General features: G+C 53.2%; 1 protein-coding gene across 5 annotated transcripts in view; it reads right to left on the reverse strand.

The window, feature by feature from the left end:
• SAMD4A (sterile alpha motif domain containing 4A) overlaps positions 1–25158 on the reverse strand; it is an 83487-nt gene that overhangs the window by 52766 nt on the left and 5563 nt on the right. Inside the window, exon 2 of one of the 5 annotated variants that reach the window (XM_080594429.1) lies at positions 12928–13058. The exons of the other annotated variants lie outside the window; for them this stretch is intronic. The gene's annotated coding sequence lies outside the window, so the exon portion shown is untranslated. The remainder of the gene's footprint in view (positions 1–12927; positions 13059–25158) is intronic. 5 annotated transcript variants of the gene reach the window in all.

A 25158-nucleotide genomic window follows, 5' to 3' on the forward strand; every position in this document is an offset into this window, starting at 1 on the left:
AGCATCCTCGCTTCTAAAGATGAACCAGCTCTCCAAATGCTTCCTATAGCAATATTGCTTATTCAGACTTTCTACATTATTCATCCGTAACATCCTCGTAATGGCTCTCCATTAGCAGCACCCTCCACGAGCAGCGGGGCTGCTGCAGGATGGGGACAGGAGAGCTGGGCCCACCTCCTGCTCAACCTACGGGGCAGCAGAAGCCCTCTGGGATTCTCCAGGTGAGCGGAGCTGGGGCTTCTCTGTGCCATTTCTTCACAGAAGTCTCCTACCCTTTGACTTTGGGGGATATCTTCAGCCTCCTCCTGAAGGATTGCTGGGGGAGAACCATGCTGATAAGGAGTCCCACCTGATCAGCCAGCGCGTCACGTTGGGGGAGGACACGTCTGTCATCTCCTCCTGGCCTTTGTGCAAGCTTTGTGGCCGCTGTTATGCCCCTGGCACCTTCACGGCACACGGGGTGAGGCCTTGAAGGTAAAAAAGGGTTCTTTGGGAATGTGACTGGAGCCAGATCCGAGCTGTTGGCACCAATTTCCTCCACACTTCAGCGCCAACAGGCAAGAAGGCCTCACCTAAGAGCCAAGACCAGGAAAGCCAGCCTTGCTGCCTGCTTGATGCAGAGAGCCCCAATGATGAAAAACACCGGGAAATGTTGGTTTTCTAGTACTTTGCCCAACAAACTAATGTGGGGAGACAGGACAGGACAGATCATTACTTTAGGAACGTCCAAGCCCGCCCCACAAGAGGTCGGTGGGGTGGGAATAAGGGAACAAGGCACACGCTTTGTGTGAAAACACACAAAGCCTGGTGCAGCTCTTCGACGAAACCCATCTTTCATAAACAAGCTCTAGCCCAGGGGACAAAGAGGGTAATTAAACAGCTCAACCTGCTACTGAATTTCTCAGAAGCAGCACGTTCACGTTCGCTGTGTCAACCCAACCCCTGCTCCTTCTCCCCAGCTACCACCAGCTGTATGCTGGTGTCATCCAGCAAAAAATGTCTGGTCACAAGAAGGGGACTATAAACCACATCTCCTTAATTCTTATCACAAAAACGTACACTACAGAGCGCACCGAGGACTTCAGCAGCAGCACGAGAGCTGTGGGACACATGCACGGGGACATAAAACCCAAGCAGCTTTAAACCACCCACCAGCTATGCACAGCGGTGGGGAACTCAACGCAACCTGGAAAAAGCCACCCGAGCAGCTCCTGCAATGCACCAGCAGCCAGATGAGGGCGAACGGTCTGTAGGCAAGTGGTGGAGAGGCACATTTGGGAAACCTCCCCCAAATAAGCTCCACCATGCCACGGCATCCTTGTCATCGTCCCTGCACTGCTGCGGCAAACCAACACCTTTGCTCCGGCCAGGAGCTCCCCGTGGTGTGTGTGTTATCACACGGGATACAAAGATAACGCCGGTCACAAGACGAACGCTTCTCAGCAGAGCTCCTCATGACGCTGAGGAGCAGCGGTGGAAGGCATCACCTCTGTCAACCACGGTCCAAAGCACCAAAAACGCTCCCAGGGAGCTCCCACGGAGCCATTGCTAGTTAAGTCCCTCTCCCATCCGCAGCCCCAGGTGTCTTCCAGAAACCGAGGTCCCAAAGATCTGCTGTCGTTTTGGAATGAAAGTTAGCCGGTGGCACAGAGAGGACTCGGTGCAACGTGCTGGAAGGAGCTTCAGTGTATTTAGGGAAAATTTGTCCGCAGTAAGGACACCAAAGCACTGGGACAAGGAACTTGGAGAATCTTCTTTACGGGAAGACATTAAGAGTAGAGCAGACACGTGTCCAGGGCACTCCAACACTGCCAGAAAGACAGACAGACATCTCCAGGCTCCTTCCAGCAGTCCACACAGGAGTTGTCTCCAGTAGCTTCACACAGACAGGGAATTATTCAATCAGGAAACCCCAGATTAAGCGGTGGAAGGGGCAGCTGCTCTGCCTGAGGGTCCCGCACACATCAACCCGTTTCCCCCTGCAGAGCAGGGCAGGACTGCACGCTTTCACCTGCGTCTTCTGCAGGGACAAAACTAAAGCCTGTTGCACTGAGAAGAGATGTGCAGATCCTCTTGGCTGAGCCCGACGGTCAGCTCCGGCCCGCTCAGCAGGAGCGGGGTAATTTCCACCTGCTGAGACAGTTCCTCACCGCCGGCAGTAAAAACTGCACAGTCAGTCAGATGCTTGCCATCAACAAGTTTCTCCATCTCCTTTGCACTTCAGCAGAATCGTTTTGCAGATCCTTTGTCCGCAGCGACAGCTACGTTTACCTAAAAATAAATATTTAGAACAAAAAGTGCTTTTCCTGCGCTTCGCCGAGACACGCGGGTTTGATTAGAAGGCACAGGGCTGCTGGGGAGGGAAGCCTCGCTGATCAAATACAGTAGGTGATAGGACTGAACATCTGAAAGGCTGGAAAAATAGCTTTAGAAAGCATTAGCTCCCACACTTCCATGTAATCAGATACAATGCTAGCCAACAACACCCGGGTTTTAATAGCCAATCCAAGTTTTGCTTGGCTGGCAGACAAGATTTGCTTTCTGTTTTTTAACTCCAGCATAAGTCACTCTTGAGAAACAGATTTTGCCTGCGTCGTATTTTAAACAAGTCAATAAAAATGTAATCCAGAGGAGTCGGTATTAAAAGGTTGGGGTGAGGTTTTTCCATTTCTTATTCCCGAGCAAACGTTGTGCTCCCATCTATCTGTCTGCCGTGCACAAAGCCTGTCTAGAGCAGCTCCTCAGGAGCATGTGCTATCCCCCGGGGATTTGTGAATGATTTTCCATCTCTTGGAGTGGATACATTCGGGTTTGCAGCTATCCCGTCGACATGCTTTGTACCACGCTGCCCTTTCCCTTAACATCTTCGTGCCTGCACAGGTGAGGCAGCAGCTCGCAGGTGAGAGAAAAGGGCGTCCGTCCTCCCAGCCTCCACGTGTTGAATGGGAAAGAAATCCAAGCTCCCGTTGTTAGCATCTTTCCAAAGAAAACCCCTGCTTCCAGGACACAGGCTGGAAAGGGATACCAGCCTGACTATTTTATTTTTACCTGATAAACAGGGTTTTTGGGCAGGAATCTGCAAGTAGCTGGAGCAAACAGACAAAATCCCCACGACTAGAAGAGGTCACACGAAAAAGCTCGGTGCAGCACTGACTATACGTACATGTATGTGTGTGTACGTGTATTTGGACAATTACACACGTTTCCTAAGAAAGGATGATACAAAACATCAAAAACCCAGAGCACATTTGTGCTGCAGTGTATTTTACAATACATCAGTATGGGCTGCATCACCACAAATGGGATTTTTTGTCTTCACAGGTCAATGAAAAACCCAGCAGGCTGCTAGGAGCCCCGCAGGGCTTTTTTTTTTTTTGCTGTGGCTTCCAGGGAAAGGACCCCTAGGACTGGCCACCAGATCCACGGCAAACATGACCGCAGACCTAAAAACGTGCTCCAGGTACCGTGGCAGAGCCAGACCAGCTGGGGCGGTGAGCCTGACGCCGCTGGGCTTCTTCAGTCTTTTGCTTGGCTCCATGCAGCATCCATCATCTGTACCATGGGGTGAGCGTCGGCGCCACTACCTGGGCTCGTTTTGGCTCCTTCTGCACGAAAATGAAGAGCTGGAAGGCTTGCTGCGACACGGCTTGCCCATGGAGAAGAGCTCTTCTTGGGCTGAGGCTCTCACATCTCCCCCTCACCACCTCCGTGAGCACCCCCAGACCTGCTCCCTGCCCTGGTCCCCCTCTGGCAGATGGGTGCTGGCAGGGATGGATGCAGAGGTGGCACGTGGAGAGAGAAGACGAAGGAGATGAAGTCAGGGATGAAGAAGAAGCACAGAGATGTGGCCACGACAGGGATCGGTGCTGCATCCGTGCCCCTAGGTGCCGAATGGATGGGTACGGCACAGGGCTAGGCTCTGTTTTTTCTCCCCCCTCCTTCTTCTCCTTCTTAAAGGGCTGTAAGTGCCTGAAAATAGAACATTTCGCGATGGCAAAAAAAAAAATAAAGAATCAAATAAGAACTAGGTCAATCAGATAATAGGCGTGATTTAAGAGAAAAATCGCAGCGTTCGTAATGGGCTAAAAACGGCGCTGATGCGTTGCCGAGAAGGAATATAATTAAGAGTATTTTTAAAGCGGCGCTTCCCCACCCCAGTCACAGAAATCACAGCTCACACTACCAGGATTGCTTCCACCTCATGGAGCAGGAATGTGCTGGCATGCCGCAAGCTGGCCGAAGAATGCGGAGTTTCCGTAGGACGCGAGAAGATCCCGGCCGACAGCGGTTAGCTGCATTCCTTCACTGGTACATCACTGCTAGCCATTCGTACAGCACGGCGGCGGAAATCGGCTGCTGGGGGGGCGATCCGACGTTTTAATTCCTTCGGTGGTTAACGGGGCGGGGGGAGGTTGGAAAAGTGCAGGTGAAAGTGAATAAAATGGGAATTGGGAATAATCGGACGGGCGATGGGGAATCTTTCGCTCGAGGCTCTCCGGTGATGGTTTGGGGTCGGACGGCGCTGCCTTGGATAAGGAGCACACCTTCCAGCAGCGTTCATTGAAAAGGAGCCCCTTGGAACGAGGCTCTGCCCTAATTAGGTGCACATGGCCCAATTCAAACACGCCCGGGACATGACTCAGGAATTACCGAGTGGAAGGCTCCAGCCCCGCGTTATGCAAGAGGTCACGCCAGACAAACCCTCCGGCTCCCTTCGGAGCGAAAATACCAAAACTGCGGGGGGTGGGAAGAGAACAACGGGCTTTTTCCTCGCTTTTCCCGGGGCTGCAGCGAGCATGGGGCAATCCTGCGCCGAGTGAAGGCGAGAGCATCCTCAGGCAGCCCCAGGGATGCCGGGCAGATGGCTCGGGCGAAGCCGTCGCCCCGCGTCCAAGGACACCGTCAGACGTGGGAAGCATCTCTGGGGACATTCCCACCCACTGCGCTCTCAGAGCTGCCAGAGAGGAGCAAAGGGGATGAGTCAGGCCCAGAAAGTTCATTCCTTCGACTCCTGCTCCTTGCTATAATTAGCCTTCGGGGGTAATTAGATAAGCAGCCCTTCCCCTCGTCTCGCCACGGCAAACTCGCACATGGCACCATCCCGCCGGAGCTGCTGCCACCCTCCAGCCTCCCCGTCACCTGGCCCAAACATGAAGCTGCTGGGGACCAGCAGACGAGAAGCTGCTCGTTTTGAGGAGCTTCCATCCCCACAGTGGCAAGTCGAAGCCCCCAGACCCACCTCTGAGCCACCCCACCACCCCGTAGCATCCCAAAAAGCAGCCGGCGCATCAGGCTACTGCCTGCCCCCATCCCAGCGGCGCCGCTCGCCCTATCCTACAGGCACGCACAGGGAAAGGGAGGGAGAGAAAAACCACAAGCAAATCTTCTGGTGCATTATTTCTCCTCATCAGACTTTCATACTTGAGACTCAATTTGTTTTTTAGGAAAAAACAAAAAAAAAAAGAAGAAAAAAAGTCCTGCTCCTGTACCCGAGGCAGCTCCAGGGAACGCGCGGCTCTCGCTCTGGGGATGCCCCCGCCGCTGCCCGGTGCAAACATCAACTCCTCCAGCAGAGCTTAAATTAATTGGAAAATAATTAAACGTTACTGGCAAATTTAACTTTTTTTTTTGCATGGAAAAACTAATCACGGCACACGATACACACTGGGAAACCTCCGAGGCTTTGACCTTTAAATTAGCAGCGAGGACAAACAGCCAAGCGTGTGTGATGGTTACGCATACACGCAGCACCCGGGAGCCCCAGAGGGTTCCCAAGCCCTACCCGAGCAGCCACACACCTCGTTTTAAGTAAAGAGAAATCAGTTTTCTTCTCGACTCCCGCATTTGGGAAGGCAGACGCTCAAGTCAGTGTTAAGCACTGCGTTACCCAGCCCTGCGCTGCACCGAGGAGGATTTTATTTCGCGTGCAGTCTCAGCTGGACAGGAGGAACGAGCACTCTCCCCTGATTTAAGGAAGGAAAGAGACAAGAAAAATGAAGGGCTAGATTCCTAATTACTCCAAGGAGCCTTTACGTTGCTCTGACAATGAGAGAGAGCACAGGAAAGCAGGCAGAAGAAATCCATTCATCTTCTGAGGTCCTCCGCTCGGCCAAAATGAAATGATTTGGCTTGAAAAACAAACCCTTGTGACCAAAGCGACAAACAAGCCCCACTCCGCTGCCATACGATGCGGGGGGCTCAAACCTTATCTCTGGAAAATCGGTATCAGAGGTACCCAGCTCGGTTCGAACGTTTCCACCCCGCCTCACGTCTGGTAGCTGTGGCTGCACGATGTTTCCAGCACTTTTGGAAAAACAGTTTCAGAGGCAGCAGGACCTATCTTGGCACCCAAAACAAGTTTCCATTAGTTAAATGCTGAGGGATGATTTCACTTCAGGGCCGAGATGTGGAAACCAGCAACATGAGTAAGATGCAGCTAAACAGCCACTTGTGCCTTCCCTTAAGCCGGCAGCTCCGAGGCACGGGGCTCCATCAGCTTTTCGGGGTGGGTGCCTTACCCTATGTGCACGGGGAGATGCCTCCAAGGTGGATTTCTGAGCAAAGGCACTGCTGCTGGGGTGATCCCCGGTGGGGATCGCACCTCGTGCCTGTGCCCGGAGGGAGCAGGGGTGCCCCAGGACCCCCCAAAGCCCCCATCTCACATCACCGGAGAGGGATTTCAAGGGAGGCTCCAGGTGGGTTAGAGGCGGGTGAAGGCATTGGGCTGCTGAGCATCGAGTCCAGCACTCCAGTGATGCTCATTTTGCCCAGCAATGATTATCAGCAGCTGATAAAGCCATACCCAAAAGAAGAGCCCAAGCCTTCAGCAGCGAGTTCCAGCCAAGTACAGCCCCTGGAAGGAGCAGGGCAGGGCTTTGGGGAGGGATGGATGGAGCCGGCCCAGGAAAACACCACGAGGTCCAGCGGCAGCGGTGCTGCAGCGTGTGGGGAAGCTGATCCCCAGGCTTGCTGCAAGCAAACGCCAAGGTTATTCAGGTGCAAATAATTCTTCTATAAATGACACCGCCGGTCAGGCTTCTTGAGCAAAACGCATCTTTTGGGGAGCTTGGAGAGGTGGAAGGAAATGGCGACGGCTTCAGGAGCTCACCACGAGAAGCTAAAGTCTGAAACGTGCCCAACACGGGGGAAGCAGGGGCTTGCTCCACAAAATGCTACCCCCAGCCCCAAAACACAGACGTGCACGTGCACACCCCCCGAGCAACGTGGGTCCTGAAACTGAGATTTCACAGGGCTCCGACCCCTGGCTCCAGCCAAAGGGAAACCCAGGTGGGAGATATTCCAGCGCAGAACAAGATCCATTTTTCTTGCTTTTAAGGAAAACTTGGCATCTTAGAGATGCGAAGACCCAACTGCTTCTCCTCCTTTGCAGCTATTCTGTAACTACGACTGCACGTGGGATCCTAAATGCCTGAACATTTGAGTCCCATTGACGTGCAACAGGTGGCAGACACGAAGTTATTTAAAGCACTTTTACAAAATTAATTGGCATTTTCCTTACAGAAGGTAAAAAAAAGGAAGAGACAGGGATAGGACCCCCAGGGACCCAGACGATCCAATTTCAGGCACCTAATTAAAATTAAATTTCAATTAATTTCCAATTACTTTATTTTAAACTTATTTTTGTATTTATACTTTTTTTTTTTGTTGGGTGCCTAAAAACGAGCATGTCCCTTCGGCTGCTCTTCCATTAAATATCACCTCGACACTAAAATTAGCGCTTCTCTTTGCGAACCCAGAGGTTATTCAAAATCCCTCCACGTTTAATTCCGGGACTTGCGGCACTTGACAGGCATCCCCACCTCCCCTTTTCACTACGGCAGGAAGGATGAATCACCGTATTTACTACGGGATCACTCAGGGATGTGATAAACCTCGCTCAAGTGGAAACCCAAGAGCTGAACGACAAGGTGACTTCGGCACCGTGAAATACGTGTGGAAGAAGTAAGGGGTGTGAAGCTCACTACCCGCTTTTATCATTTTTTCTTATTTTTTTTTCTTATTTTTAAACGGGTGATCTTCCTGGTCGGAGCCTCGAGGTTTCAGGAGGAACAGATCTCACCTTTTTTTAATTTTCAGCTGCCCCGCTGTGTATTTGCATCCCGCATCTTGCCTGCGCTCACCGGCGCTACGCCAAGAATCCAACAACACCCGCGGGCATCTCGAGCCACCTCACCTCTGAAAGACCTAAGATTTGGTTCCAAAATTGGCAAAAACGTCCCTCTGCAGAAGGCCAAATCACAAACGGACGTGGCTGGGCACTGCCCAGCAGCAAACCCGGATGGCAGAGGCAGCGCTGCGTGCAGGGCGCTGCCTGGGAAAGCACACAGGGACGTGGCAGTGGAGAGGGAGCAGCTCACTTTAAAATTTTATTATTTTTTTTTGCTGAAGGCATCTCTGACACATCATGTAGTTCTTCTCTGCCTCTTGGCTTTTTCTCCTCCGAACTACAGAGGTCTTGTTTAAATCAGAGCTTTATTATTATTATTACTACTACTACAACAGGCATTTTTCTCTCCTCCTCTCTTTGCATCTTACTGTCACCACTCCAGGGTCACAACGATGGGTACAGTTGTAGCAAAAACTGAATATCCACTAAAAAACGGAGCACAATCTTGCGTGCTGATGCATCTTTTATTATTCATTGCCTGTGCTTGGGTTTGCCCCCAGGGAAGCGTTGCTGGTACCCGGTGGAGCCCGGCCAGCTTTGCAGGGAGCTTGGAAGCCCTCGATGCCCCCCGGATGGTTTGTGCCTGGCAGCTCGTTCTGGAGCCAGCAGCCCTGTGAGCAGCCTGGAGGGGGCTTGGGGGCTGGAAAAGGTGGGCTGAGCTCACAGGTCTTCAAGATGTAGGGTTGTTTGTTTTTTATTTTTTAGGAGGGAGAATTCTTTAAATCTTCCCTGTGCTCATCACTGAGTGACCCAGCCTGATTAACATCACCTCTCACACTTTGGCTGAGCCTGCTCTGATAGAGATGGGCACAGAAGGGAACACAAACCCTCCGAGGGCACAGCAGCAGGTCTTGGGGTTTTGGGGAACCTCTCAGAGAGAACAGCAATGAGCCTCGACCTTCAGCTCCTGCCCCGGCCCCCAGCTGGACCACACGAGGGAGAGCACGGCCCCAAACAGGCTCGGAAACCCACGGCAGAGCCAAGAAGTTGGCGCTGCCTTCAGGTCCTTAACGCACAGCCTGAGGAATAACGTCAGCAAAAGTGCAAAGAGAAGGCGATTTTTCTTCTTAAACCTGTGCGAGCAGTCGTTCTTAAAAAGTCAGCTTTTCCCCAGTTGTGTTTTCATTTTGAAATCTGCCAGCCTGAATCACTTCTCTGGTCCAGGCGAGGGCTTTGCGATCCTCCACCCCTAAAAAAAAAGGCTTTGCTCCCAACACCTTTAGAAAGGAAGAAAAAAATCTTTTATGTCCTCTTGCTCTGTCCTCAAAGAGACCGGTTTCATTCCTGATGCTCCGGCGTGTTTCTGTCTCTTGCCGTACTTCGAGGCTATTTTCTCGCTGCCAAAACATGCACTGAGAAGCACCACGAGCCCGGCGGCTCTGGGGGAAGGGCTCGCCTGCGGCTCTTGTTATCTTTGGACGGGAAGGCAGAGACAGACAGACACGGTTAACGCCTCGGATATTTCTAGATCCTACCGCTGTCCTACCAAGGAAGTTAGAATGCCGTTGGAAACATCACACGGAGCATTTAAAACAACAGCATGGAAGTCTAATCGGATTTATTATCAGCATCCGCAGCCTCTCAGACGTAGCCCACTTGAAGTTTGCACTGCTTGCACACCTCGTGGGTCGCTCTTGATGAATTGAGACAGGAAACCTGGGAGCTGAGCAGCACCAAAGCTTCTCCGGGAGGGTCACGGCTTCAAAACAAGCCTCTGGCATCAAAGGTGTCACAGAGCCAAATGTTTCCTTGCCTCTGCACTGCGATGCAGCAGCACATCAAGGCAGAGGGCGAGCAAGCCCTGGGGTCCGCATCTCTCCCCTGCTGTTCACAGTTTGGTCCGTACGCCTGGTGCTAACCAGCTCACAGCTATGGGGTGCTTTGTGGACGCTCCATCCGACCGTCCCCGTCCCCTGCCCACCGCAGCCCCCGTTAGCAGAAGATGCTGAGTGCTGCCAGCATCACCCCAACCACTGCGAGGCATCGAGCCCGACACCACAGGTGCTCTTCACTACCGATACCTCTAAAATGGGGTGTCTGTCTTAACTGCTGGGCTGAAAAGTCAGAGAGAGCGCGCCAAGCTCCAGGGACTCATCGACTTCCCCCAGAGAGAGATACCGAAGTCCTTAGGCCTATTTTCCACTGGAAGAGAGGCCGCCCAAACAGCTTCCTATTGTTCTGCTTACGGGGCTGGTGTCCCAAGCTATTGGTCTGGCTGGAACCTAAGAATTCCCCCAGAAATGCCGATTTTTGGAAAACGAGGGCTTACACCAGGAAGACATCACTTTACAGGCCATGCTACTGCGACTACTTCCCGCGTGTCCACTAGCGGCTGCTGAGGGCACGACACTGCTGTTAGCAGCGGTGCTGGGCACGTGCCCGTCCTGCAGGGACAACCCCAGCCCAGATGTGGCATCAAGGCTGGGTGACACAGCACCGAGAAGGCTGCAGGATGCTCCTACACAGGTGCAGCTCCCGTTATGCTCCCGGATTTCCATCCCGAGGGTGCCAGCAGCACCCGTTGGGGCGCAGGGCAAGTAACCCCCATCGTTTGGTGCTCGCCAGCTCCAGCAGGACACAAATCCAGACCCCAAGCTCAGCCAAAGCAATTCTTTCAAAAAGATGAAGAAATTTTCACCCTGGGAAGCTGGGCAGGCTGGTGACACTGTCTCCCATTTCACAGATGGCAACACTGAGCCTGGCTGGGGTCAGCCAGGGGCAGGACTCGTGGTGCTGGTGGAACTGGAACAGGAGGGAAGGAAGGAAGCCTCTCCGACTGCTCACAGATGTCCCTCCAAGCACTTCGCTAATTGAATTGACACCTCCACGCTCAGTTACACATATGGCTTTTGTACCAGCGCTGCTTTCACGTTAATAGTCCTTACAAGGTGCTTTAAACCACTAAACTACCATTAGAGACCCTTTCATGGGGAAAAAAAAAAAAAAGTGTTAGGTTAGCCTATTTCTCAGCATCTCGGCAGGGTCTGGGTGTGAGCTTTGGCCCAGGTGCCCGTCCCGAGGACATGCCACCCCGTGCTTCCAGGGCCACGGTGCCCATGTCCAGCTGGAAGAGGGCCAGGGAGCTCTAATTAACCAAACCGCTCATTTACATGTACGAAGCCGCTCTTCCGGTGGGCTCCAGAGCTCGTGGAGGTGCTGCTTTAAAGCAGCCTCAGCCCTTTGGTGGTTTGAGGACAGCCAGGAGGACAAATGGGAGAGGTGACAGGGGATGGGACCGTGAATGGTGACCAAATGGCACACGCGACAGTCCACGGATGCATCCTCCTTCCTCCTGGAGGCCCAGGTTTAATTGCACACAAACTCAGCTCCTAGCAAAATACACTCGGATGTATGAAAAAACACCGTCAGGATCCAGCCAAGGCTGACCCAGCAATGCTGGGAGCAGGGGGCCACCAGGGCGCTGCTCCCCAGGGATGCAGATTCGCCTCTTGCCGACGGCAGCACTGTTGGCTCGCAGGGCTTAGGTGAGTTTTGGGAGAGGGTGGTAACAGGGTGGGCACGGACAGAGAGAAGGGGAGGTATACTTAACGAAAATAAATAAATAAGAGCAAAAGGCAGGACAGCGGCACCAAAAAAGAAGCCCCCATTACGAGCGACGCAGAGCTGATTTTCAGGGCTCCGGGCCTTGCATTTTCTGGCCTTATTTATGAAACACAAATAATCCAGCCTTCTCCGTAAGCAGCCAGATCCGGTGGAATTACATGTCTGAATACTCTGTAAACAGACTGAAAGCTGTGGAAACATAGCTCAAGGCAACCCGCGTTAACAAGGGGGCCTTTATCGTTCGACCTGGCGAGAGAAAACCCGCCGGGCCCAGCCGAAGCAGGCGGGCCTGCCGTGAGCCTGCTCCGGATGGGGACACCCCTTGAGGGGATCTGCTGCTGCCGGGCACCCAAGGGACAGGGAGAGCTGGTGCTGTGATCGTCCCCGTCCTCTCCTGGGATGGGGTGGGGTGGGATGAGCCCCAACGTGGTGCTCCCAGAGCAGGAGCTGCCATCCCCTGAGGCGCGGAGCTGATAAAAGCCCCGCGTGCTGCTGAGGGGCACCGTCGGCGAGGCGAGGATGAGGTCCCGGCCAGAGTAGCGCGGTGCCCACCACAGAGAGCTGATTCCCGTTTTGCAGAGCTGATAGGAAATGCTGAAATAAAGCACGGCTCCCACAAAACGCGGGAGTTGGGCTGCGGGAAGGATGGGGCGCAATCGTGTGGAGGAAATGGAGGAAAGCCCAGCTCAGGGGCACGGAGGGGCTGCGGAGCCCCTTCCCCTGCACCCAGCGGCTACGTGCCGACGAGGCGAAGAAATAGTTCTTGCAGGCTGGAGAAGCCAGGGGTCCTGTGAGATTTTTGGCGATGATGTGCATGGCCATAGCACCACGCAGAACCACTCGTCCCCATTTCTTCTGCCCTTTGCTTAGGGGGCCTATGGGAAAGCTGAGGAGGGACTCTTCAGCAGGGAGCATACTGACAGCACAAACGGGGTTGGTTTTACACTAGAAAAGGTAGTGTTACATTAGATATAAGGAAGAAATTCTTCACAGTGACGGCGGTGAGGCCCAGGCCCAGGCTGCCCAGAGAAGGTGTGGCTGCGCCATCCCTGGCAGTGCCCAAGGCCAGGCTGGATGGGGCTGGGGGCAGGGGTCCCTGCCCATGGCAAGGACTGGGATTAGATGGGCTGTGAGGTCCCTGCCAACCCAAACCAGCCTGTGAGTCTGTGACTGACCTGCAGAGCAAATTCATGAAGTGCCACGGCCCAGCAAAGCTACTGCAGCCTCCTGCTTCCACACGGTGCTTGAAGTTCCTATACGCTGCTCAGACACCTCAGTACTTATTTTTTGGACCATTTCTTCCAAGCTATTCTTACAAAAAAAAAAAATAAGAAAAAGGAAATTCAGGTGGGCACCTTATTATTTTCCCCTGCCCACACAGGGCTGATAAGAGGTGCTCCAGGCGCCCTTCCCCAGTGGGGCTGCAGCACCCGGCGGGGACACAAGCACGAAACAAAGGGAAAGAAACGGCCCTGCTTCGGAAGTAGAGGTCAAAAAGAGCAATGCTGGGCTCATTATTCTTCCTCTATTTACCCTTGCGATGGCACAGGCGATTTTTAAAGCTCTGCTGAAAGGTCTCAGCACATTTGTGCGCGTACGTTAGCGCGCTGCATCCAAGCGCTGTACAGCACCGTGCCCACACCCCCACTTTGTGCTTACTGCAGCACTTTCTGTCTAAAGACCTCAGCGTGAATTCATTTAGCTTCCCAGCACCCTTGCCAGGTAGATTATCTGCCTCTTATGAACAGGGAGGAGAGGATCAGGAAACAAAGATGAAGCCATCCCGCTACCCAAGTCTCCTCTTGCAAACTGCAGACCCAATTTTATTCCTCGTCTGGACAAAACCATCCAGGGGCGACAAAAGCACTGAGTGCCCCGTCCTGAGGTGGGTTCAGCTGTCCCACACGAGGGAAGGAGGGGATCTGGTGGCATCTTCGAGCAAGGAGCTGTGGTCCCTGCCCGGGCTCCCAAATGGATGCCCCAGGAGGTGGCAGAGCTGCCAGCGGGTCCCTGAGCATGATTTATAGGCTGAGCACAACTAGGGGACATCTGCACCATGGGACACAGGGATGTCAGTGCCCAGACCTCAAAACGCTGCAGGAGCAGCTCTCAGCACCTTTTCTCTTCCCCGGTGTGATACAGATTTGGGTGGCGGATGGCAGCGGGCTCAGCAGCACCTGCTGTTGCAGATGCCTGGTCCTGCTCCTGCTCCACAGCACAGCCACTGGCCCCGGACGCCCGCATGCTCCAGCTCCTAAATTTAAAACAGCCAACACAGAGAGGAGCTTTGAAACAAGAGCCAAACCCGGAGCTGTGTGCCGGGAGGGAGGGAGTCCATCCCCACGCTCCCCTTCGTCTAGCTCGACATCTCCGCAGCCCTCTCCTTGCTCTGGCAGCGCGAGATAGAGTAAGACTTTCCCTTCTTTTTTTCTCCTCTTTGCCACACGCCTCCAGCCAAAGGGGCACCCAAAAAGCAACGGGGAATGTTTCCTTTATACGCGGGGACAGCGCCAGAGAGCCGGGTGGCACCAGGGGGAGGCGGGAGGGAAAAGCACTGCGTGTGGCCCCCAGCTCCACAGACTTTTTCTAACTGTTAAAACACAGAAATCCTCAGCGCCGAAAATCCCTTAGCAAAATTTAGCAAAACACGTCAACAATTTTTGTGCTGTAACCCCGGCACATGTGTTCTCCTCGCTAGGAGATGCATTTTTAGAAACCTTATTTTGCAGAAACTGTTGGTGTTGGTGGGCCTTTTGTTTTCCTTCCTAGCACTAAGTCTTCACAAGCATCCTGGAAACTAAAAAAAGACCACTTTTAGACTAGCACGCGCCCAGAAGATGGAGAGGGTGTCACCACGTGGCTGAGCTACATGTGAAATTCTCAGAAAACCATATGCTGGAGGTTGCTATCACCAAAGAGACTTGCAATGGGAAAGGGAAGCCTCATGTTCAAGCACTGGGTAGTTGTGCACAATTAGAAATTAGCTCACTATCCATTTCTAATAGAAAGGGTTTAAAAAGACAGGGTTCCTCCTTCGCGGGAAAGCAGTGAACAGCTATTTATTATTTAATTACTCGTTCAGATTTTAAAAAAGAGCACATCTTGTTGTCTTCAAGAACGACAAGAGGGGATTGTGTAGGCAAGGGCCAAACTTTGCACGAAGGACTGCAAACACACCCCGGGGGTTTCCCACCTGAAGCCTGCTCCTGCTGGGCCCGTGCTGCCCTGAATTTTGGGTCGTGGATTTACTGGTGGACTGAGGCAGCATATCCCCAAGGCATTCAACGATGAGATATGGAAAAGATCAGAAGAACCCAGAAAAAAGGAAAGACAACATGGGGGATGAGACTCAGATATCGATAAACCAGTGCTGGCCGTGAGCCTGAGCCGCCGGTTCTTTGCCTCGGAGCCGATCCCTGCGCCCCGGGGCTATTCGTGGCGCCTCGCAGCATCCTAAATATATCCACACCGAAATTACATTTTGCTGCGGAGGCAGGAAGCTCCCGTCCGCCGCCGAGCCGCTCGGTGAAGGAAGTCGGGCCGAGGAATCCCACCAATGCTTCCTCGCGCATAAATCTCCCCCCGATGATCTCCCAGCAACTGTGCCCGGGAGCCCCGCTCGACCCGGCTGCCCTTCATCCCCAGCCTCCTCTTCCTAAAGCGGCTTCGATGTCAGGCAGAGGTTGTTCCCCAGTTGCCTCTCGTTAAGCACACCCCATCTTTCCTCCCCGCAAAACCCAAAGCTGGGGACACATGGGACAGCATGCGGAATGAAGCGCGAACGCATCTCCCCAAGAGCCAGTGTTCCTCTAGTGGTTGCGTGCCAGTGAAACGCAGCTACCTGGGGGATTCATGGAAAATAAGTCCAGAATGACTGATTTCTAGGTTATTCCGCAGAGAGAGGGAACAGGGGAATTTGTGTGAGCACGCAGAATAAGGAACATGACAGCTGTGCACACCCTAACGCCTCCCCCTCCTATCCGCCGGATCAACGCGTGCGTGAATTTGCAAGGGGCTGACACCAACCCCGACGGTCACCACGCCACGCACAAAACCGCCGCTCACCCCCCAAAAAACCCAAGATGCCTTTTCAGGGCAGAAAGCGCTCAAAGCAAAACGAAGGCGGGTATTTCGGCACCCGAGCTGAGCGCCACCGCACGCATCCGAGCTATTTCCACGCGGTTTCTGGAGAGCCGGCCCCCACGTTCTGGTCGCCGACAGGCAGCCTGCGAGCAAGTGTCGCAGATTAAGCACCAAGCAACGCTGCAAAAACAGCTGTCAACACTCCTGTCACCTCGACCTGAGCATCAGGAGGAAGGCTGCGACCCCTGCACCCAGGCTCCCCTTGGAGAGCCCGGTCCTCTCCCACGGCTGCTTCCAGCGCCGGGAGTTCTTATTAAGTGGAGCGACGAGAATCATACAGTTTGTGCTCGAGTCGTGGTTTATCACCGAAAAAATCCATCTCCAGCAAAACCAGAGGGCTTGCTGCAGGATCAGATGCACTCGCCGCTCCAAGTCGCGCCGTTATCTGGTTTCACCATCCAGTTCCTCCGCGCTGCGGCGATAAATCGTGAGGGCATCCTCCCAGGCATCGCTTCTACGAAATAGCCATCTTGGACAAGGAAGCTAGCACGCAGCAGGAAAAGCAGTTGAAAATTTTAAAAAAGGGGGGGGAAAAAAAAAACACAAAACCATTTCCCTTGCAGGATTTATTTTTAAATGCCAGTTGCCCAAGCCTGCTCGGGGAACTGGTATGTCAGGAGCTGCTCCCGTGCAAGGGGTTGAATGGTGACTCAGCAGGTAAAAGCTGTCAAAAACGTGTCCAAAATTGGAAGGATAAGAATCAGAAGGGAAAACTATAAATACCGCAAGCAGCTCTGCTTTGTGCGCTGGCCGGGTGCCTGTCACTGCTGAAGATGCTCTGCAGGGCGAGCGGGGGATCCCGTCCCCATCCCGTCCCCAAACCCACAGGGGGATTCCTGCCCCCAGCGGGTCCTGGGGCACTGCAGAGCCCCCTCCTAAACCCCACACTCATCCCCATCCACGACCAGCAGCTGCCAGTGCAGCTTTTTAAGGAATATCCAGAAAAATGCCTCTTTTTTCACTAGTTTCTTCTTTTTTTTTTTTTTTTTTTAATACAAGTCAAAAAGCCCAGCCAACATGAAAGGCTGGGTAAACACTCCTCCTTTCCCCAGAAGAAATTACAAAAATGCCTTTGAATTTGTTTTGGCAAGAAACAATGTTTTTTATGAAAGAGCTTCATTGAAAAGTCACAATTAGGAGGGTATTCATCTATTCTGCATTTTTAAAGTTTTAATTACCACCTTAGCAGTATTTTGACACAGTTTATGGTTTGTTAGATCGCATTATGCGCTACAAATGCCAAGCGCACCTTTTGGAAGCGTCTTATTATCGCGCTAATGCTAACTGTCGAGTTTGTGCTGCTGAGCCTTGTTTCGGTAATTTAAAAATAATAAATTAATTCCATTTGGAGAAACGCTGCCATTTATAAGCGAGCAATTAAGAACAGATTTAATTCCAGATATTGCCGCATTCTTCAGCTTATTGAGTTATTGGGGACTAAAACCGGTGCCGTCGGTAAGGACGCGCTCGATTCCTAAAAGCAAACCCCAAGGCACTTTCTCGCCACCCAAATTAGTGCCAACGGCGAGCAAAAGCTGGGGCTGCCTTCGTCTCCCTCGGGAGCAGCAGCGCACGGCCTTGCTGCCAAGCAAAGCGCGCAGGCACCGAGCTCAGGCTGGGATTCCCACCCCAAGGGGATGCTCCCAGCCAGTGGCACAGCAGGGGTGAAGCAAAAAAATTCAAGGGGGCGAGGCAGAGCTGAGCCTGGGCAGCACCTGAAATGCCAGGGGACAGCACAGCCGGAATGGGCAGCGCAACAAATGCACAAATAGCCGGGCGGCTTGTTTTTGGGGAGCAAGATTATGAAGTTCCTACAGCAAGTTTTAATGATGCAGCACCAAGATTTTGCCCCAAAAAAGCGAGGCAACGCGCCCCAAAAGCCCAGCCACCGGGAGAAGCTCTTGGGACCCCGCTGCCAGTCCTCCTGGGTGAAAAACACAAAGTGAGCAAAACGAAGCGTAACCTGGGCTTTTGCAGGGTTCCTCCTCCTGCTCTCCCCCCCCCCCAAAAAAAAAAAAGGAAAGAAAAAATCCCCAGGCATGTATTTTTATTTACAGAGATCCCAACAGCCTCGTTTCCTGCAACGGCCTTCCCTGAGACAGGATTGTTTCCCTAATTGCAAGCCTATTGAGAAGCAGGCTGCCCTCCGCTTTCAAGCTGGAATTAGTTACGCTCGGTCTGACCCTGCATTATTTTGAGGCACAGCAACATTAAAAGAAAATGAGAGCGACTTGTTAAATCCTTTAAAAGGTAAAGCAGCCCTATTACTCCAGGTTCACATGCAAAAAAAAAAAAAGAAAAAAAAATTAGGCTCTTAACAAATCACGACTGCTGCTTTAACGTGGCAGCATTTAGTCATATTTTAAATTCATTCATTTCTCATTTGCTTGAACAATCCTGCTAGCTTTAACGAGCTCTCCCTGCGAACACGGCAACAACAAAGGATCAGAGCTGCTTACATTACAGGGCTCCGCACACCTAGAAAGGAAATCCTACAACGCTGCCTGCTCCTAGCAGCCAGATCACCGGTTTGTAATCCTCCCCGCCAGATGCGTTTGTAATCTCTTCGGGTGTCATAAAGCGAATCGGAGTAACGGCGTCTGTGTAAACTGAACCAAAATCCGCACGTCGGATTAAAAACCCCCCTCGGTGAGGTTCTGCAGAGCACGAAGCCAGGGGCTGAGGGTGCAGGCAGGGGAAGCAGCGGCGAGGCAAACCACAGGTTTTTAACTCCTGAGGTGCCCCGCGGCGATGCCAGCCGGTGTGGGTGGCAGCACAGATCCAGCTGGGGCCAAACTCCTGCACGTCCTCCTCGCGTGCGTCGAGCACGAACAGCCCACGAGCAGCGTGCCCAGGCCAGGAGGGAGCCCTTGCCATGCTGCACAGGCGTGGGGCAAGGAGCCCAGAGCCTTTTGCCAGCAGAGTTACTTATTAACTCGAGCACGTTGGATTTAGGGAAAGTTTTTCACCCAGAGGGTAGCCAGGCACTGGGACAGGCTCCCAGGGCAGTGCGCACAGCACCGAGCCTGCTGGAGATTGAAAAACATTTGGACACTGCTCTCAGACACAGGGTTTGGGTGGTTCTGTGTGGAGCCAGGAGTTGGACTCGATGGTCCTCGGGGGTCCCTTCCCACTTGGGATATTCTGTGCTTTGCCTTGGTGGAAAAGGAGACTCAGCATCACCAAGAGTTTTGTCCCAGCCCAGTCGAGCACCGACAAATGCAGCGGTCCTAACAGAATCCGCAAGGTTGTTCCCAGTCTCCCAACAGTGCCAGGGAGGCAAACTCCGCAGGACATATCCAGAATAACTGCACAACACGCAAAGAAAAAGGTCGAGGTAACTTATCTGGGATGAGCCAGACCCCACCGGGACTGCGCCCAGCGAGAGCATCGCCGACTCCAGCGGGGCCGTGCTCGGGCACCAGACCGCATCCCTCCCGCTTCCAAAACCGGCTCTCTCCAGGACCTGCTCCCTCTCCCTGTCCATCCCACAATGTGGCACAGTGACCGGGTGCCAGCCCAGTGCCACGGCAGAGAAACGGGGACGTGTAGCGGGAAACCCGGCTGGCTTTGCACCCACCTTCGTACCAGGGTGGGCGCAGAACAGCCCCGTGCTCCTATAAATGCAGAGTGGCTGAGAGGAGAGAATCCGCTGAGGTGGGAGCGAATCCACCAAAATGACGGCGCGATAGCAGCAGGGAGCCGGATCGCCCAGGTCCTTGGACATCAGGAGGCACCGAGGCCCCAGCAGCGCCGCGCCGCAGGCATCCGCACCGCAGAGCGCTGACTGCTCGAGGTAGGGGGGCAGAAACGGGCTGTTTCTATTTTAACACCCCAGAAAACAACTGAGCATCGGTGCGAACATCCAGCTGGGCTTTAGGAGGGATTTAAAGAACTCGGCTCCTTCGTTCTCTAATTCCACACGATGCTTGCCCGCTAGCCGCCAGTATCGACTTCTAACAATGCAAAAGCATCTGCCCACATTTTTGCAATTATTTCAGACCCGGCAAAGAGCACCCTCGCCTTTCTGTAGGGTTAATCTAAAGAACAGTTGCCAAAATGCTGAGAACACAGCCGAACAATAGCTGCTCTGATGAAATTCCTCCGCTCCATAGAGAAACCAGTATCCTCCAGCTGCTGCGGCTCGTCCAGGGAGATCTCCGAGCGTTCACCCGCTCCCGTTTTTGTTTTTTTTTTTTTTTTTTAAAAAAAGGAATAAAACAAAGATTCAAGCGCAGCTTGCAAAAAACAAAACGATGCAGCCTCTTGCATTTAAACTGCAGCACAGAAGTTTTATTAATGCAGCATTTGCTTTGCCTGAACCACAAACCCTGGGTGCAGCGGCAGGACGGCAGTGCCGGCCACCTGTCCCGGCTGGGGAGGCTCGCTCGCTCCTTAGCACGGAGACCACTTTTAGCAGCTCCACCTCTTTAAACACCCCTTCTCGGTGGAATCTCTGATCAGTCATTTATAAAAGCCGGCTGGCTGAGGCGGACAGCTGAATTACAGCAGCTATTATCCACGTACGCCTGAATACAGCAGACACCTTTATTTATAAAGGCTCTCCGGCTGACCGAGATTTGACATCGGCTACAAAAAGCGTTCAGCCTCCAACTGGCTGCTTCGGAATAATGCGATGAAAGGTTGGCGAGTGCAGCCCAAGACGACACCTTTACGCCACGCTAAGAGCTATCGTTAAACGAACCCATGCTGCTGTGACGACTCTTTTAACCAACCGGACTTAAGTAATTGATTTCCCGAGCACGCTGAGCTGCATACCTTTGCCTCTTTGGCTGATACGTATTCAAAGTGGGTTTATATATATTTTTTAAGACCTCGTTCTAAAACATTCTGGGTATTTTCTGCCATACCGGGCCTATGCCCTCTCCTTCCAGATCTCCGGGGTCTCTGCCCTTCGCTGCTGGTTGCCTGTTCACCTTCTGGCTCCACCTCAGCTGGGCGCCACGAGGATGGACAGACACCTTCACGACACACAGACACCACCTGCACATGGGCAATGTAAGAGCAAGGGGATGGGGGAAGGCAGAAAAGCAGGTGGCAGGAAAAAACAATGGCTCCCAGATGGTTTTCTGCTGCTCCAACCACCACAGCAGCCACCGGCGACAACACAACGTAACCACGTTTGCTGGCAAACACGTGAATCCCCCTTAAAATTGCCAGCACCCCCAGGATGGGCACGTGCAAACGCACAAAGCAGGGTGCAAGGGAAGGCTTCAGGTCTGTGCACGCTCCCATCCGGCTCCCAGCACCCTCGGAGCAGCCCCAAGCATGGGGGCTCCATCCTCACACCTGCGGGGAGGGCCCCAAACAGCATCCTCCAAAGCACCCCCCCAGCTCCCCGCAGCATCCTCCCCTCGTGCCCACCGCACTCACCAGCACGGGGCCGAGCCCAGCACCAATCTGGCCCCAATTTGCTGCAGACGGGGAAAAATTTGGGGGCCGGCACCGATGGAAGCGGCCCCCCAAGCTGAGGGTATCGCTGGCGGCACCGACCCGGAGCTCCGGGGAGGTTTTCCAGCTCCCTGGGATCCTGACGGAGACACCCTCGAGACGCCAGCGCCCGCCTCTGTCTCCGAGTCCGTTGTTATGGTTACTGAAGGGTGTTTTCTTTCTTTTTTTTTTTTTCCCCTTCTTTTAAAAAGAATTCTTATCAGTTTAACATAATACCAGCGGTCAATAACAATTCTTATCTTAAAAGGTCACTCAGGTAGTTATAACCCAGCACTGCATCCACGCTCACACTATCTGGAGGGAAACAGCCTGGGGACTTTTTTCTTTTTTTTTTTTTTCCTTTTAAAAATAACCCACCTCTTTTGAACTGCAAGATTTTAAAAAAAAAAACACGAGCTGACCCCACGGGTGATCGGAGCTCACAGGGGAACAGGCAAAAAGAGGGAGGAAAAAAAAAAAACCACAACACACTGACTGCAAGAGAAGCAAAAGGAATATCCCAACATAAAAAAAAACTACATAACCCGGGGAAACGCACGAATGTAGAGTCCAGCTGCTGCAGAAACACTATGTTCTGCTTGCACGAGCGCGACTAGCCAAGTTTCCCCACAACAACCAAAGTCATGATTTTTCGTCTTCTACATCGCCCCCCCCCAGTTAGTGCCGCACAAGAGGGACAAAAGAGCAGGGACAACAAAAAACAGGGTGAGGACAACTGATCCACGACGGTCCCGGTTTTCTCTTTGCAACCACAGGAATAAGAAAAAAAAAATGTAGTAGCACGGAAAGGGAATTTTAGAGTGTTTCACCATGCTAAACCTGGTCAAAGACTTCTTACAATAATAAAGTCACCGAATGTAACCCTGGCCCCTGTCCCATCCGGCAGCAACACAGGCGAGGAGCAGGAGAACTAACAGGTTAAAAGCCAGGCAGGTTTGTGGTTTGTCTGAAATAAGTTTCATCCAAAAAAAAAAAAAAAAGGAAAGCAAAAGCAATCTGGAAGCAATTACTGGTGGGGATCAGGCACAGAAGAGCTTTGCAGCGCCCCGTGCTTCCCCTCCAGGGCTGCCTCTCGCTCGAGAGCAAAGAGCGGAGCGGAGCTGCCGAACGCCTGCAACATGAACATTGCTCTACGTAAAGTAACATCTCCAGGCGTGCCAGCTCGAGGCGCTGGGCCGCGTCCAGCTCCTGCAAATGTCAGGCAAGGCTCGCAGGGACGGCGGCAGAGGCTGGCTCGGCCTCGGGTGCCACGCACCCGAACCATCCCGGCAACAGCAAGTCCCTCGCTCAGACATAAAATGTCCGTGAGTTCGTTCGAGCACGTTAACGTGCAAGGTTTTTTTTTCTGCCTTGCGGATTTTTATTTGTATGTAACACAAGACAGACTCAAGCCGCACCATGCTCCAGCACCGCGTACGCCCAGAAAGGGCCGCAAAGGGCAGCAGAATTAATAATAGCAGACCCGTGGCCGTCGCCCAGGGCTCCGCTGGCAGATCGCAGAGGCCTGAGGGCCCGCAGGTGAGCGGAGCCTTCACTCGCACCACACGGGAGCCGTGAGCCTGGGAAGACCCAAACGAAGTGCTGCGTGCTTGCAAGATGGTTAAAAGAAACAAAAACCACAATGCTACAAAATCTTCGATACACCCCTAGCACGCAATGGGGTCGCCACATGCGGACAGGGCTGGGAGGCAGGCAGCTGACACACAAACCCGCGCTGATAAACCCTTCGCTTACAGCTGCTCGTTCGCCTCTTGCATGGGAAGGGTAAGAAATACCCGCACACCTGTGGCAGGCAGCTAGCTCCTGCCAGGTACAGGGGCACAAAAAAGACAGGAATCTCCTGGAAAGAGTCCAGCGGAGGGCCACAGAGATGGTACGGGGCCTGGAGCATCTCCCCTGCGAGGAAAGGCTGAGAGACACGGGGCTGTTCAGCCTTGAGAAGAGAAGACTGAGAGGGGAACTTATTAATGTTTACAAATATCTTAAGTGTGGAAGACAGAAGGATTTGGCCAACCTCTTTTCAGTGGTTTGTGGGGACGGGACAAGGGGCAATGGCCACAAAATGGCGCACAGGAAGTTCCGCACCAACATGCGAAAGAACTTCTTCACGGTGAGGGTGACAGGGCACTGGGACAGGCTGCCCAGGGAGGTTGTGGAGTCTCCTTCTCTGGAGATATTCAAGGCCCATCTGGACGCCTACCTGGGCAGCCTGCTCCAGGGAACCTGCTTTGGCAGGGGGGTTGGACCCGATGGTCTCTTGAGGTCCCTTCCAACCCCTACAACCCTGTGGTTCTGTGATTCTGTGACAACCAGCTTTCTGTCTCCAGAGAGGGCTCTTTTCCTGTTTATCACCCCAAAATGGAGCAGGCAGGACCGCAGGGCTGTTTCCCGCTGAGCAGCACCACCCCAAGCCTTCTGCTTGGGGACAAGACCCCGAGCTCGTGAGCCCCTTGGGCCAGCAAAGCAATCCACCCCGTCCATAAAGCCCCTTCAAAAAAAACCAAAAAACAAACAAAAAAACCCACCAAGCTGTCATTCATTGCTTTCTCCAAAAGGGAAACGACCTGACCCTGGTTCGATGAAATCCTGCCCCTCCGCTTCACCCATCTGCTGCGGAAGAGGAAGCAGCACACGGGTGGAAAGCCGGGAGCGGGCCTGCTCGCTCCAACCCGAGCTTTATCTGTAACTGCTGGGGCCAAGATGGAAAGCCACCGGCTTGGCCGCTCGCCATTACCAAACTCAGGCTCAGCAGTGACCTCTGCAAGCCTCTGGGTCTCCTCCTCGGGGCCAGAGCGCTGCAAAGAGAAGCGCATCGCCCTTAGGAGACGAGGGGTGTGCAAGCCGTGTGTCCCCTGCATCGGGGCCCGCGTTCCAGCATCTCTCAGGGCCCTTCAGCAGCTCTCGGGAAAGCGAGGGTTAACAGCAAAGCAATGCTCTTGTTTATTCACTGAAAATAGAACGAGAAAATACAAGGGGCGATGCACACTCAGCGGCACACGCATGCACACATGATTCATGCAAGGCTTCGTCCCAGCTGCAGCCCGCGGTGCCGAGCCCCGCTCCCGTGCTTCTGCGGGCACCGAGGGCTTCACACATCGCCGTGCTCAGCCGTGGGCTCCTGCACTTGTGCAAGAAGTGGGGTGGCCGGGTGGGGAACCCCAAAATATTGCCCGGTGGCCGCTGCAATCCCACAGCTTCTGCACCCCGGTGGAGCTGAGCCCCGTGGAGCTCCCGGCTCCGAGCCCTGCAGCTCGGGGCGCCGGCGGCGCGAGGGGTGCCCTTTCCTGCACGGTTATCTGCCGTAACATTAGACCCGAGCACGAAGCCGGAGAGCTGAGGCACTGACGAATGTATCTTAAAATAAAGCAAGTGTTCACACTAATTACTATTTCAGTGAGTCACACTGATTGCAAACATAACTCCCAGCCTGGAAAAAATTGCGTCCATGGGCTACAAATTAAATTAATAATGGTGGTATTTTTTTTTTTTCAAAGGGAGATTACAAGAAGAAAGGCCAGGGCCTGAGGAACTGCAGGAAGCTGGGGACTCACGCCGCGATCCGCTTGGTCCCCAGAAACCATCACCAGCCGCTTCAGGGAGCGCTGCACAGAACTTTGCAAGGAAAAAAAAATTAGAAATAACCTAGCTGGTGGAAAGCCAATTCCTTCTCCTGCAGCAGCGACAGGTCAGTTGCACCCTGGAACAGAAAGAGGCCAATGATCCCGTCACCGCCTGCTAGCTCAGCACCTTCGCTTTCCACCCACGGAGATTGGGGTCTCAAAGCTGAGCGC

The sequence above is a fragment of the Anser brachyrhynchus genome (assembly GCF_964034855.1).
Source record: "Anser brachyrhynchus genome assembly, chromosome: 5".
Taxonomy (NCBI): Eukaryota; Metazoa; Chordata; class Aves; order Anseriformes; family Anatidae; genus Anser; species Anser brachyrhynchus.